Source organism: Glycine max, chromosome 1, assembly GCF_000004515.6.
Source record: "Glycine max cultivar Williams 82 chromosome 1, Glycine_max_v4.0, whole genome shotgun sequence".
NCBI lineage: Eukaryota > Viridiplantae > Streptophyta > Magnoliopsida > Fabales > Fabaceae > Glycine > Glycine max.
The window spans coordinates 48,611,870-48,623,860 of NC_016088.4; positions in this window are offsets into that span (position 1 = coordinate 48,611,870).

Genomic DNA, 11,991 nt, shown 5'->3' on the forward strand with positions numbered 1-11,991 from the left:
TTTGAATCTCATTTCGTTCTCCCCTGAAGTTGGCATCCTCCATTGAACCTGTTGTTCGTTTCTTCCGCGATCAAGGTTAGTCTTCTAACTTCCTCGTATCTATTTGAATGGCGTAAATGGCTGTAGGAACCTTAAGATAGACGACATTAGTGACCTGTGGTTGTTGAGGTTGAACACGAAGGTTCTTCCGCGAGAAGAACCTTCTTCCGCGTGTGTGAAAGTGGCTTTTGGGTACTGTAGCGGAAGAAGGTGTTCTTCCGTGGGGTCATGCGGAAGAAACGTGAAAGGTTCTTTCGTGGATTCCTGCAGAACCTTCTTCCGCAGGCTACATTTTCTTGTCACGGAAGAACCTGCGGAAGTTTCTTCCGCATGATACATTTCCTTCTCGTGGAAGATCCTGCAGAACTTCTTCCGCGGATCATGTTTTGTTGTGTATTTTGTTTTTTTTGCTTTTTTTTAGATTATACCTGAACCATGATTTTGTTCATATTATTAGTTAGTTTGTGTTATTTAGTTGCTATTAAAAATTGTGTTTATATGTAAATTGAAATTATATTTGGTGTGATTTATATATGCATTAGGATGTCTAAATTGAATTGTTAGGATGTCTAAATGACTGTGTCCCTGTTGTTGCCTTTCCAAACATTTGTGGACAAAATTATAAAGACTCCACTAAACCTAAAACTTTACAGCTGTGAATCTTAAAGATATGTACCTTTTGTACAAAGCTTAAACCTCATACAAGGGCATATACTGTCACCATGTGCTTATTATATGTATGATTGGAAGTTCTAAACATAAATTTCAGTCTAAAAAACTGAGTGTTAGGGGAAGAAGAACTCCTCAAATGGAGACACGCCATTAGTTATATTTCGGTACTTGATTCTAAATTTTTGTTAGTGACATTCTATATTCTAATCCCCTCACATATATCAGGTAAATGTGCATATGTGTACTTTGGTTAAATAATACTGACATCAATTCACGCAAGACAACATAATGTAATGACAATTAAAAGTTATTAACACAAGTGATTTGATAGTTGAATCTTTTTAATTAAGATTTGGAGTTTGATCTTTGACTTGATCATGAAATCACAATTAAAAGTATAATTTATCTTAAAGTGGATTAACGAGGTGAAACAAAGATAAATAGATTTCTAAAATAAGATGTCTTAAATACTTCATGGGAATTCTTTTGATATTGAAAACAAATTTGTCTAATCTGATACCTACACAATCTAAGCACTGTTATAAGCATGGGAATTCAAAGCTGATACCATATGAGATAAGTAGAAATCGGTGAATCACAAACATGCCCATCCAATTGATTACACGCACCTTACCCATCCAATTGAGTGAAACAACATAAACTAAATTGTATTAGTCGTGAAAGGATACATTTGGACATAGTGGCATTAGAATTAGATATGAAGATTTATCCTTCTTAACAAAAGGCCCTACAAAGTTTTCAACCGTACATGCAAATAGAGGTTTGAAAACTTAATTTGACCAAATTAGTAAGAAACATACAAAACATGTGTTTGAACAAATTTGTAATGACAAAGCTTTGTTACCAATTATTTGAATATTTAATTTGACCAAAAAAAGTAAATGTTCTTCATGATTTCAGATCATGGTTAGAATACGAGGTTTAGGTCGTGTGTTAGGAGCTGGTAGAGGTAGAGGCATTAGTGAGGATGCGCATCAGGCTGATGATCCTCGGCGTCGTAGGCCTACTGCTTCAGCATGTAGGCAACGGGTTCATCTGTGTGAGGACGTCACAGAGAGACCTGAGGATGTGCCTCAGTTGCATGAGGATGTTTCTCATGTGTCTGATGCCACCCCAGAGATGATAGGCGCCGCCGATGCTGTTCAGACAAAGGAAGTGGCAACTGATGGGAGCTTGGGGTCACCTACTGCAGATGAGGGATTCCTCGGTGGACCACGCGACCCATCGATTTTGACCGCTTTTGCTGAGCATGTCGCACACAGCATCTGGAGTGGACAGGTACATAGTTTTTAATGTCGACTAATTACATAAAAATTATTTGTAGTTGGATTGTTTTTTATATACATGTTATTATAAATTGTTATTCAATTTAGGAACGACCCGATCTGAAGTAGGTCTCCCATGGTAGAAAAGTAGATAAAATTGGGAGACCAGCGCTTGAGATCGAAGGCATGATTGCTGCCACCGGATTGAGTCCACTGATCAGGTGTTCTGTTATCACCACTGATCTTGGACTCATATCCGCCTTCATCGAGAGGTGGCATCGCGAGACTAGCACGTTCCACCTGCCAGTAGGCGAGTTGACGATCACGCTGGATGACGTGGCGTCACTCCTACACGTTCCCATCACTGGCGCGCTGCATAAGTTCGAGCCGCTGGTTACTTCAGACGCGATTGGTCTACTGATGGAGCTTCTTGAGGTCAGTCATGAGGAGTCTACATTTGAGACCCGACAGGCTGGTGGGCCTCATGTCCGGTTGGGGTGGCTTCAGGACTTGTATGAGAGCCAGTGCAGGGCCAGACGAAGGGTTGTAGCAGCCCTCACGTATCTGCTCCACTTGGTGGGTTGTACTCTTTTCGCCAACAAGAGTTTAACCCATGTACATGTTGTGCACCTGGAGGCTTTCAGGGACCTGGCCCAGGTAGGGGGATTCGCCTGGGGAGCGGCTGCATTAGTTCACATGTACGAGCATCTGAACGACGCGTCGCAGGCCTCTACACGACAGTTGGGCGGTTATATTACACTTCTCCAGGTACGTATTATTACTGATAATTTAAATTGAAGTAGCATTGAATCTTTTTTTTTTATTGATGTTGACTATGTGTTTGTAGTGCTGGATATACAAGCACTTTCCTACAGTGCATAAATGTGTCGTTCATGATGCTTATGATGAGGGGAGCCCACGAGCCTGCAGGTGGCTTACGGGTAAGGCTTATATGACGGGGATCAAGGGAGCCCCATATCGGAGACGTCTGGATGCCCTGACTGTGACTGACGTGTGCTGGATGCCCTATGCTTAGCACCGGGGAGTCAGGGGCTTTGACTTGATATCGTCGTACACCGGCCAGCTCAGATGGGGTCAGATTGTGGTGTACGTTCGACCTGAGCGGGTTCTTCGATAGTTTGACTACCTTCAGACAGTCCCTCCGCCGCCAGTTTGTGATTCTTTGACGGGTGATGATATAGATGACCGGTGGCTGCATTTTTCAGACCATTTGGTGCCTTCAGGGAAGCTCTGTGTAGTTCCTGGACAGGTGGTGCCAGACTACATGGAGTGGTTTTCTCTGATATCGCACCCATTCGTCACGTAGACCGAGGAGACTGCTGAGCCGAGACATCCGCCTCCCCCTCATGATGAGGAGTTCGTCGAGCCACCCATCCCCGAGGTTTCAGTCGCGTCCGATCTCCCTACGCATTCAGTGGTAAGCATAACTTCTGTAGTTTTTCATAATTTAAATTTTTTTAAAATGTGATACTGACTTTGTTATTTTGACTGTGACAGGTTGATTACAAAGGATGTCAGGGGATGGTTGAGGATTTAGGAGCGATTGTTGAGGATTTGGAGCGGGTCATCAACCTCTGGATGGTCACTGAAGGCACTGACTTATATGGCATCATGACTCGTTGTCTAAGGAGAGCTAGAGGTGACGCTGCAGATGGAAGTCTTAGGCCGCACCAGAGACGCCGCATAGATTAGGATTTATATTTTTATTGTACTTAAATTATTAATTTTAGTATTTGTTTATGTATGTGATAAAATTGATGTAAAACCATTTCGAAAGTGAGGTAAAATTAATTTATCCCAATTTTGTTCAAATTTGCTTTGTTATTAAAATTTAATTTGTAATTTAAATATTAAAATTTATAACTATTATGAAATTATATAATTTAACCATATATATACGTACAGTAAAGAATAAAAAAAGTTGGTTTTGGGCATGTTAGAAACATGCCTAAGTACCTTTGTTCGGGATTTTTTTAAAATTATATGGGAGCCGCTTGAGACTGTCCAGGGCCGCTATTTGGCATGTTTGCACGTCAAGGAACCCAAAAAAAATAAAAGCAGTGCCCCATTCCATCGAATCGCACCTCAAACCGAGGCACCAAAAATAAAAAAAGTTGGTTTTCGGCCAGTTAGAAACATGCCTAAGTACCCCTGTTCGGGTTTTTTTTTTAAATTATGTGGGAGCCGCTTGAGACTGTCCAGGGCCGCTATTTAGCATGTTTTTGAAATGACGTACGCGCTCAAACTCAACCGAAATTTCATTTAAAGCGTACCTTGACACCATTCCCAGAAGGCTCTTGTACAAGGTTTTCTTAAAAACATGACCAACGACATGCGTACTTGTTTCGAATGATGCTCCAATTTCAGTGTGCTGCAGCGTCATCATGTTGTTCATTGCATCCCAAACACTATAGAGGTCTCCAACGCTATTCTATAATACCCTTTTCAGAGACCAATGAGCAGATTCAACCCTACATTTAAAACACACAACAGACAAGACAAATTAATAACAATAATGTTCCTAACAATCATTAAAAGAAACTTGACTAAAATAATAAAACATTTAAATACCTATTTGTTGTTGTGTTGCCTAGGTGCACCACCTTATTCGTCCAGGCCGTGATAAATTTCTCCTTGTGTGGGACAATCCATGTATCACATACGTAGTCAACGAACATTGGCCACGGGGAACACACTACTTGAAACCTTTGAAGGTGCTCAAGAAACTCCTGTTTCGAAGGACAATCTACTAGGTTACCCCAGCTATCCATTACGTAGTCCCAAACATTCTTCTGACCAATTAGTGATTTGCACTTTGCCTTCACATTCTTGTCTATGTGAAACCTGCACAACAAATTCGTACACTCCAGAAACACAACTTTCACAACATTCATCAGGGCTAGGTCTCTGTTTTTGACAATAACAACAGGAAGGTGATCGTTTCTTAAAAAAAGTCCTCGAAACCGTTCCAATGCCCATACAAGATTGTTCACGCGCTCACCCTCCAGATATGCAAACCCAGCAGAAAAAGTCATCCCGGTTGGTGTCACCCCCACAAAGTCAAGCAATGGGAGCCTGTACCTATTTGTTTTGTAGGTACTGTCTATAAAAAAAACAAGATGACATGTGTTACATAACTTAACTGCATCTGGGTGACACCAAAACAAATCACGCACCACATCTTCATCCTTCAATCTATGCCAATGAATGTATTGGTCACGTTCAAGGAGCCTCATTAGGTGTTGCATTTCAGTGTCATCTCCTCTAATTGAAGAACGATATGCACTTCTTGCATTGTAGATTTGTTTGATTGTGGTGCAATTGTTGGCATTATGCTCCTTCAACGTTAGCAGGATGTTTCTTGGTTTCACATTCGGCTTCGTCATATCAGCAATGATATTCTTCTCATCATTTGTCAATCTCCCAACATATGGATGTCCAACTAAGGTCTTCGCCAATTCATGGTTGTGAATCCCACATATCAGCTTCACCGTCCAACCTTCACCTCCATGCATTGGTTTTCCATGAATCTTAAAGGGACAACCACATTTTCTAGTGTCTGTGTCTCTTCTAACAAATTCTTTCTTCCTACACTTGTACTTATTGCTCCTTTCACACCCAATTAACACAAAATGAAATTCTTTCTCTGCTACAGTTATATGTATCAGACCTCATAATTACTGCAACAAAACCGTTTCATGGGCAACCGTTCGAGCCCACTTCAAAACATCTTCTCGGGTTGCAAAGACCTAGGACACAACCACGACATATTAATTTTTACACAAATCATACATTAGACCAAACAACTAAAACTGATCGACATAATTACCTGAGAAGTATTAAAAGCATCTGAGCAATCAACATGTCTTTCATTCACACCATAATCTTGTTCATCTTGAAAATCCATATCAACTTCTTCGGACATCTACTGTAATATGCCCATTGATCTTCGTCCATCTTAATTCAAACTATAACTATCACCTGATTCAACATTCAACTAAATAATTTGAACAATACAACAACCCAAAAAAAATTACAAACTATGAATATCAAACTAATTCAACATTTGACAACCTCACACAAATATTTAATCTACATATACATCAATATTTTAACAACAACCAAATTCAACTTTTAATTACATAATTTCAAAATTATAACCTACAAAGTTCATTTAACCAAAAAATACTTCAACCTAGGCAAAAAAATCAACACTTCAACCAAGAAACATATTTTTATGTTTCACATAAATTACAAATAGAATTAACCAAAATAACATTCAAAATAATCTTGAAACTAAAAAATCATAAAACAAATTACTCCACGGAAGAAGGTTTCTTCCGCTGTTGACATTACAACTGCGGAAGAATACTTCTTCCGTGGAATCTCCCGAAAAATGTCTTCCGTGACACTCCACGGATGAAGGTTTCTTCTGCTGTTGATATTACAACTACGGAAGATGTCTTCCGCGAGACTCCACGGAAGAAGGTTTCATCCACTGTTGACATTACAACTGCGGAAGACTGCTTCTTCCATGGAATCTCGCGGAAGACACTTTCCGCGAGACTCCACGGAAGAAGCCGTCTTCCGCAGTTGTCATTACAACTGCGGAAGAATACTTCTTCCATGGAATCTCGCGAAAAATGTCTTCCACGAGACTCCAAGGATGAAGTTTTTTCTTTCGCAATAGTAATGTCATCGGCAGAAGAAAATTTCTTGCGTCGAATCTGAAACACTTACACCATTCTACTACCCAAAATAAACAATCATACACAGAAAAGCTATGTACCTTAGTTGACAAATATCACACCAAAGCAGAGCACAAACACAACCAGCACGGAGAAATATCGCACAACACAAGCACCACCACGAAGAAAGCAACCATGAAATAAAAAAAGCAGCTTTTTATAAAAGAAAAACGTTCAAGGGCATTTTTGAATTTTTGAAAAATTGTTGGGTGCACCAGCAATGTTGCTGGGTGCCCCTAGCAATTCCCTTTTATTAAACAGGTATTCATAAGTTATCTATTTTAAACCCATAGTAGGTTTTATCTGTAGTTGTAGTCATTTTATCCTACTACCTAACAAATTCTTAAGGAAACAAAGGAAAAAGGTTAGTGTACAAATTCTTATGGAAACAAAGGAAAAAGGTTAGTTGCATATATAAATATGATTAAAAGTAAATAAACATGATTGTATTAATTATTAATACGTGATTAATAATAGCACAAGGTTATTGAATTTTCTTTTTTACAGGAGCACAAAGTTATTGAAATATTTAATAGTAGTAGTTAATTTTAGGTTAATTTCACTTTTTACCCATTTTTTATTTTTTTGACTAATTTTATCTTTAATAAATTAATTTAGTCCATTCCACTTCCTACTTTTAAGAAGCTTGCTAATTTTAGTTTCTGTCCTTGTTTGTCTATTGACTAATGGATAATTGATATAGCATGTGACATAATTTACTTTGTATCCTCCATTTTTATTATTTGGAGAATTTTACTCCCAATCTTTTTAATTTTTGACAAAATTTATCTTTGACTTTATATTTTTGACAAATTTTAGCTCTAATTTTTTAAACAATTAACGGAAAAACAACAAAAATTGTAAATTTGTAAGTCTTTTGAAAATTCGGAGTAACATTTGTTGAATTTATTTGTTGGAGATATAAAATTCATTAAAAATTAAAAAATTAAAGATAAAAAATCAATTAAACCTTAATTTTATCTCATAAATAGTTATTGGAATGTCTGATAGTAATTAATTACTTGCGAAATAAAACTAGTCATATTCATACACGTGATTAACCACATGTGTGTTGGTTGGACGCTGAGTGTATATTTTTTTGGAGGTAGGATAATCATTACTATACATTTTTATTTATTTACAATAATTATTACTCAGAAACAAAAGAGTCTCATTTTGATTGGATAACGTGATAGCTTATTCTATCTTGTTCTATACCTTTTTTTAATACATATATAAAACGTGACTAATATTTTGTCTTTTTTCTAACTACTTTTGTGAAAGTCTGTATCTTCCTAACATATATTTTAATGGTAATGTATCACTAAATAAACTGATAAATACTTCTTGGTTTAGTATTATATTAAATTAAATGTTATAACTTTTATTTTCTTAAGCTATAAAAAGCAATTCGTTAACAAGCGCAAGTTCGTTTTTATATGAATGATTAATGATTAATTAATATACTAGTACAAATACAATACAGGACCATTTTTAAAATTGAGTTAGATTAAAAAGAGAAACATACGTCCTCGTTTCGTTTAGAGATGTAATTGTCATTGAAAACTCTATGTAAGATTAAAATTTTATTAAATAAAGTTAATTTGAAAATTTCAAATGCCCTCATTAAGTAGTACCTAAACATTGTGCTTGTGGCTAATGCAGTCCTTTCCCCTTATTTAAACACCATAGATTTCTATATTTGAAAAAGAAAAGTAATAAGTTAATGATAAACAAACTCGTATATTACACGAGAACCAAACAAAATTTCAGATTTTAGGAGGAAAAAAATCTGTGGTTGTGTCAAGTTCTTCAAGTGGTTGCAATTGACGTGCTCGTCAGCCATCATGTTGTTTGATTGTTAATGTTCTCTATATGGCGCTACTCGAAGCCGACAGATTCCAGTTTCCAAGCATGTGATGATTCTTCATCTTACGTGGCATCCGTTCTTGAAATGTTATAAGGACTTATACAAATATATGTGAATTATTTTTTTTACGTGAAAATATATGTGAAAGATAAAAGATATAAATTTTAAGAGTATTTATTAGAGATTACTAATAAAAAGAGTATTTAGAGATTAGTTTATGTTAATGAAAATAGAAAATAAAATATAAATATTATATATATATATATATATATATATATATATATATATATATATATATATATATATATATATATATATATATCATAGAAGAGGTAGAAATGAAAGTAAGTTAGATCGGATGGTTCATGGCAGATTTATGACCCAATCCATTTAAGGTGCGACTTAGTTTGACTTATTTATTATTATATTCAGTTTTTTTTTTTAAAAAAATTTAGTTATAGATCTAAAAAAACTTATTAAATATGATAGGTCGACCTATTTAACAAAAATACTTTTTAATAAAAATATTATTAATTATTAATATGGTATATGATATTATGATTATTTTAATAATTATAAAATTATTTTAACAGTTACAAGTTTGACAATTTGAATTATTTTTATGTTTGAAATAGATTAATTCTTATATAAGCATAATTGCATAAATGAGAAGAAAAAATAGTGATTATTTTCTTTTAATGAGACTTAAAAACTTTTGATAACTGTCACGTACGTGTAACGTGTAATGATTGTAGGTAAATTTTTGATAAAAATTATTTTTATTTTTATTAAAAGTATAGATCTATTTAATAAATATATATGCGTTGATTTGAAATGATTCTTTGGCAAAAAAATGAAAATAATGTCTATTTAAAGTTTATAAAATGTATTTTAAGTTAAGTTAAATGATTTGTTATCAAACATAATAAGTACAATATTTATTTTTAATCATTTATTTAAAAATTGAAGGTTATATACCCATTATTTTTAGTTTAAAGAAAATCTTTCTACTTCCAGTTCATGATTATTATGTTTTTTTAATTGATACACAAATTAAAAAATAAATACAATTATTAAATGAATAAATGAAAAAAATATAACAATTATTTTGAGAGACGTATGCACATGACAAACAAGTTTAGAGGCTAAAAGTTCGAGTCATTCGCCTTGGGGACCTGTATTCTATTGGAGAAACAAAGAAATCATTTGTTGTTTTTGAAATGACTCTAATTAATTTTGAAGTAAGATCATATTATAATGTTAAGATTTTGTGCATGAACGTAGTAAGGATTTATTAACAGACTATTAAATTATTTTCATGAAATATCGATTTCATTTCATGTAGGAATCTAAGATATATTAAAGCAACAGTATTAAAAAAGTTCATGCTATGAAAATTTAATTGGTTATATAGAAGAAAAAATAGACATATATATGTATAATAATGAGCTTCTTCAAGATAATTGATAATGATGGTTGGTATAGGGCGTGAGGCATGCATGCCGTAAGGTGTTTGTCATGTTATCTTTCCACCTTCATATGTAAGGAAGCCCTATGCTAAGGAAATTGAATAACTTGACCAGTTGAAGAGGTGGTTAATTAATATATGTGTTGTTTCCATATTATCTTTTCCACTTTCATTTATCTTCTATCTAGTTTTTAGTATTTAGTTACATCCAAAACAATTGACTGAATCCTTTTCACCCACTGTCATCTCTTTCTCGGTTTCCCCGAGAAGATGTGGGGTTAACTCAAGTTTGTGTCTCTAGCCACAAATATAGACAAACCTTCGTATGCTTCTATTCTTCTTGTTATTATTTTCACGACCAAAGGCTATCTCGCTTCTTTTCTCTGATTTCACTTCTTTTCTTTTTTTTTTATCTAATTAACTTTGCTTATTTTTATGTGTATATGTATGCAGGAAAAGCAATTTCCAGTTTTAAAGAAGTTGCCCAACCCGGGTACAAAATCACACAACAAATTCTTCTATGTTCCAAAATGTTAGTATTTAACGTGAAGTAATAGTAATACTTATATACGTATGCAGAAGGACATGAAAATCATGGTGACAAAACTAGGCCTCCTAAGTGTGAGAAAAGATACAATGCTTGTGGGCACTGTCAAGCAAATCAAGTACCGGTTATGCCTCAAATTCAAAGCAATAGAAAGCATTAATAATTTTTTCACAACTACAAAAAGAAGCTTCTACATCGGTTGAAAACCGGTATCTACGACGGGCCCCACACCGTCTTTGTTCCAGATGTCGTTGTATGTCGATAACAACAACATCGGTCATCCTAGGACCCGTCTTTGTAATGCAAGAATACAACATCAGTGGCTATAAAAGAATAGACGTTATAAAAAAGGATTCAACGACGCGCATATTAGAGAACCCGTCGTTGTTTTGGTCCATTTCAACGTCGGGTTAGCAAGACTCGTCGTTGTTGTTGTCCATATCAACGTCGGGTATGCATAACACCCGTATTTGTTTTGTTTCCTATCAACATCGGTGGCGGGCTCACCACCGACGTTGTTTGGTAGTATGTCAACGTCGGTGGTGAGGACACCGTCATTGTTCTTTGAGGTTTCAACGACGGTGGCTCGAGCACCCGTCGTTGTTGGTAAATAAGACTATAAAGACGGGTTTTCAGAAGGACCGTCGTTGAAGTATTTTGCCTGCTCACAAAATTTGGGTTATACCATTCAAATTTCAAAAACAAAGCTACATTTATATACAACAAACATAATAATGATAATATCAACCAAAATATTATTAGACTGAAAAAATGACACTAACAGTTGATATAATGTATGCCTAGCTGATCAATTCAACAATTCATGTAAGCCTAGCTAATCAAATTTTAGAAGTAGAACATTTTTCAGTTTCATGTATTAACTTATAGTTCATGAATCCACAAACAAGGAGGAAACACACCTCTTCAATGCTTGTGCTGCTAGTCACTTTGCTGCTACTGAACTTTAGGAGCGGAATCAAAGCAAAAGCAAGGTCAAATGATAATATCATCTGCTCAAATGATAAAATCACTTATTAGAACAATCTTATGGTAGATAATCCACATGTTGAATAACTAGTCTTGAACCCAAATTTAGGTATATAATAAACAAACAACAACAAAAGATTATCTCAATTACCTTCAAAATAACACTTGAGGCAGATTCAACCAAAATCTCCAGCCCCAAGGTAGCCATCAGTCATGCAAAAACAATGATACCCTGCACAGGAAATCTTATTAGTTATTAGCATGTACCTCTACCAAGCAACCATCCAATGACTGTGGACACTTCATTTGTTCACTTAACTGCTACAGTGGCAAGCTTGGTGGTACTATAGCTG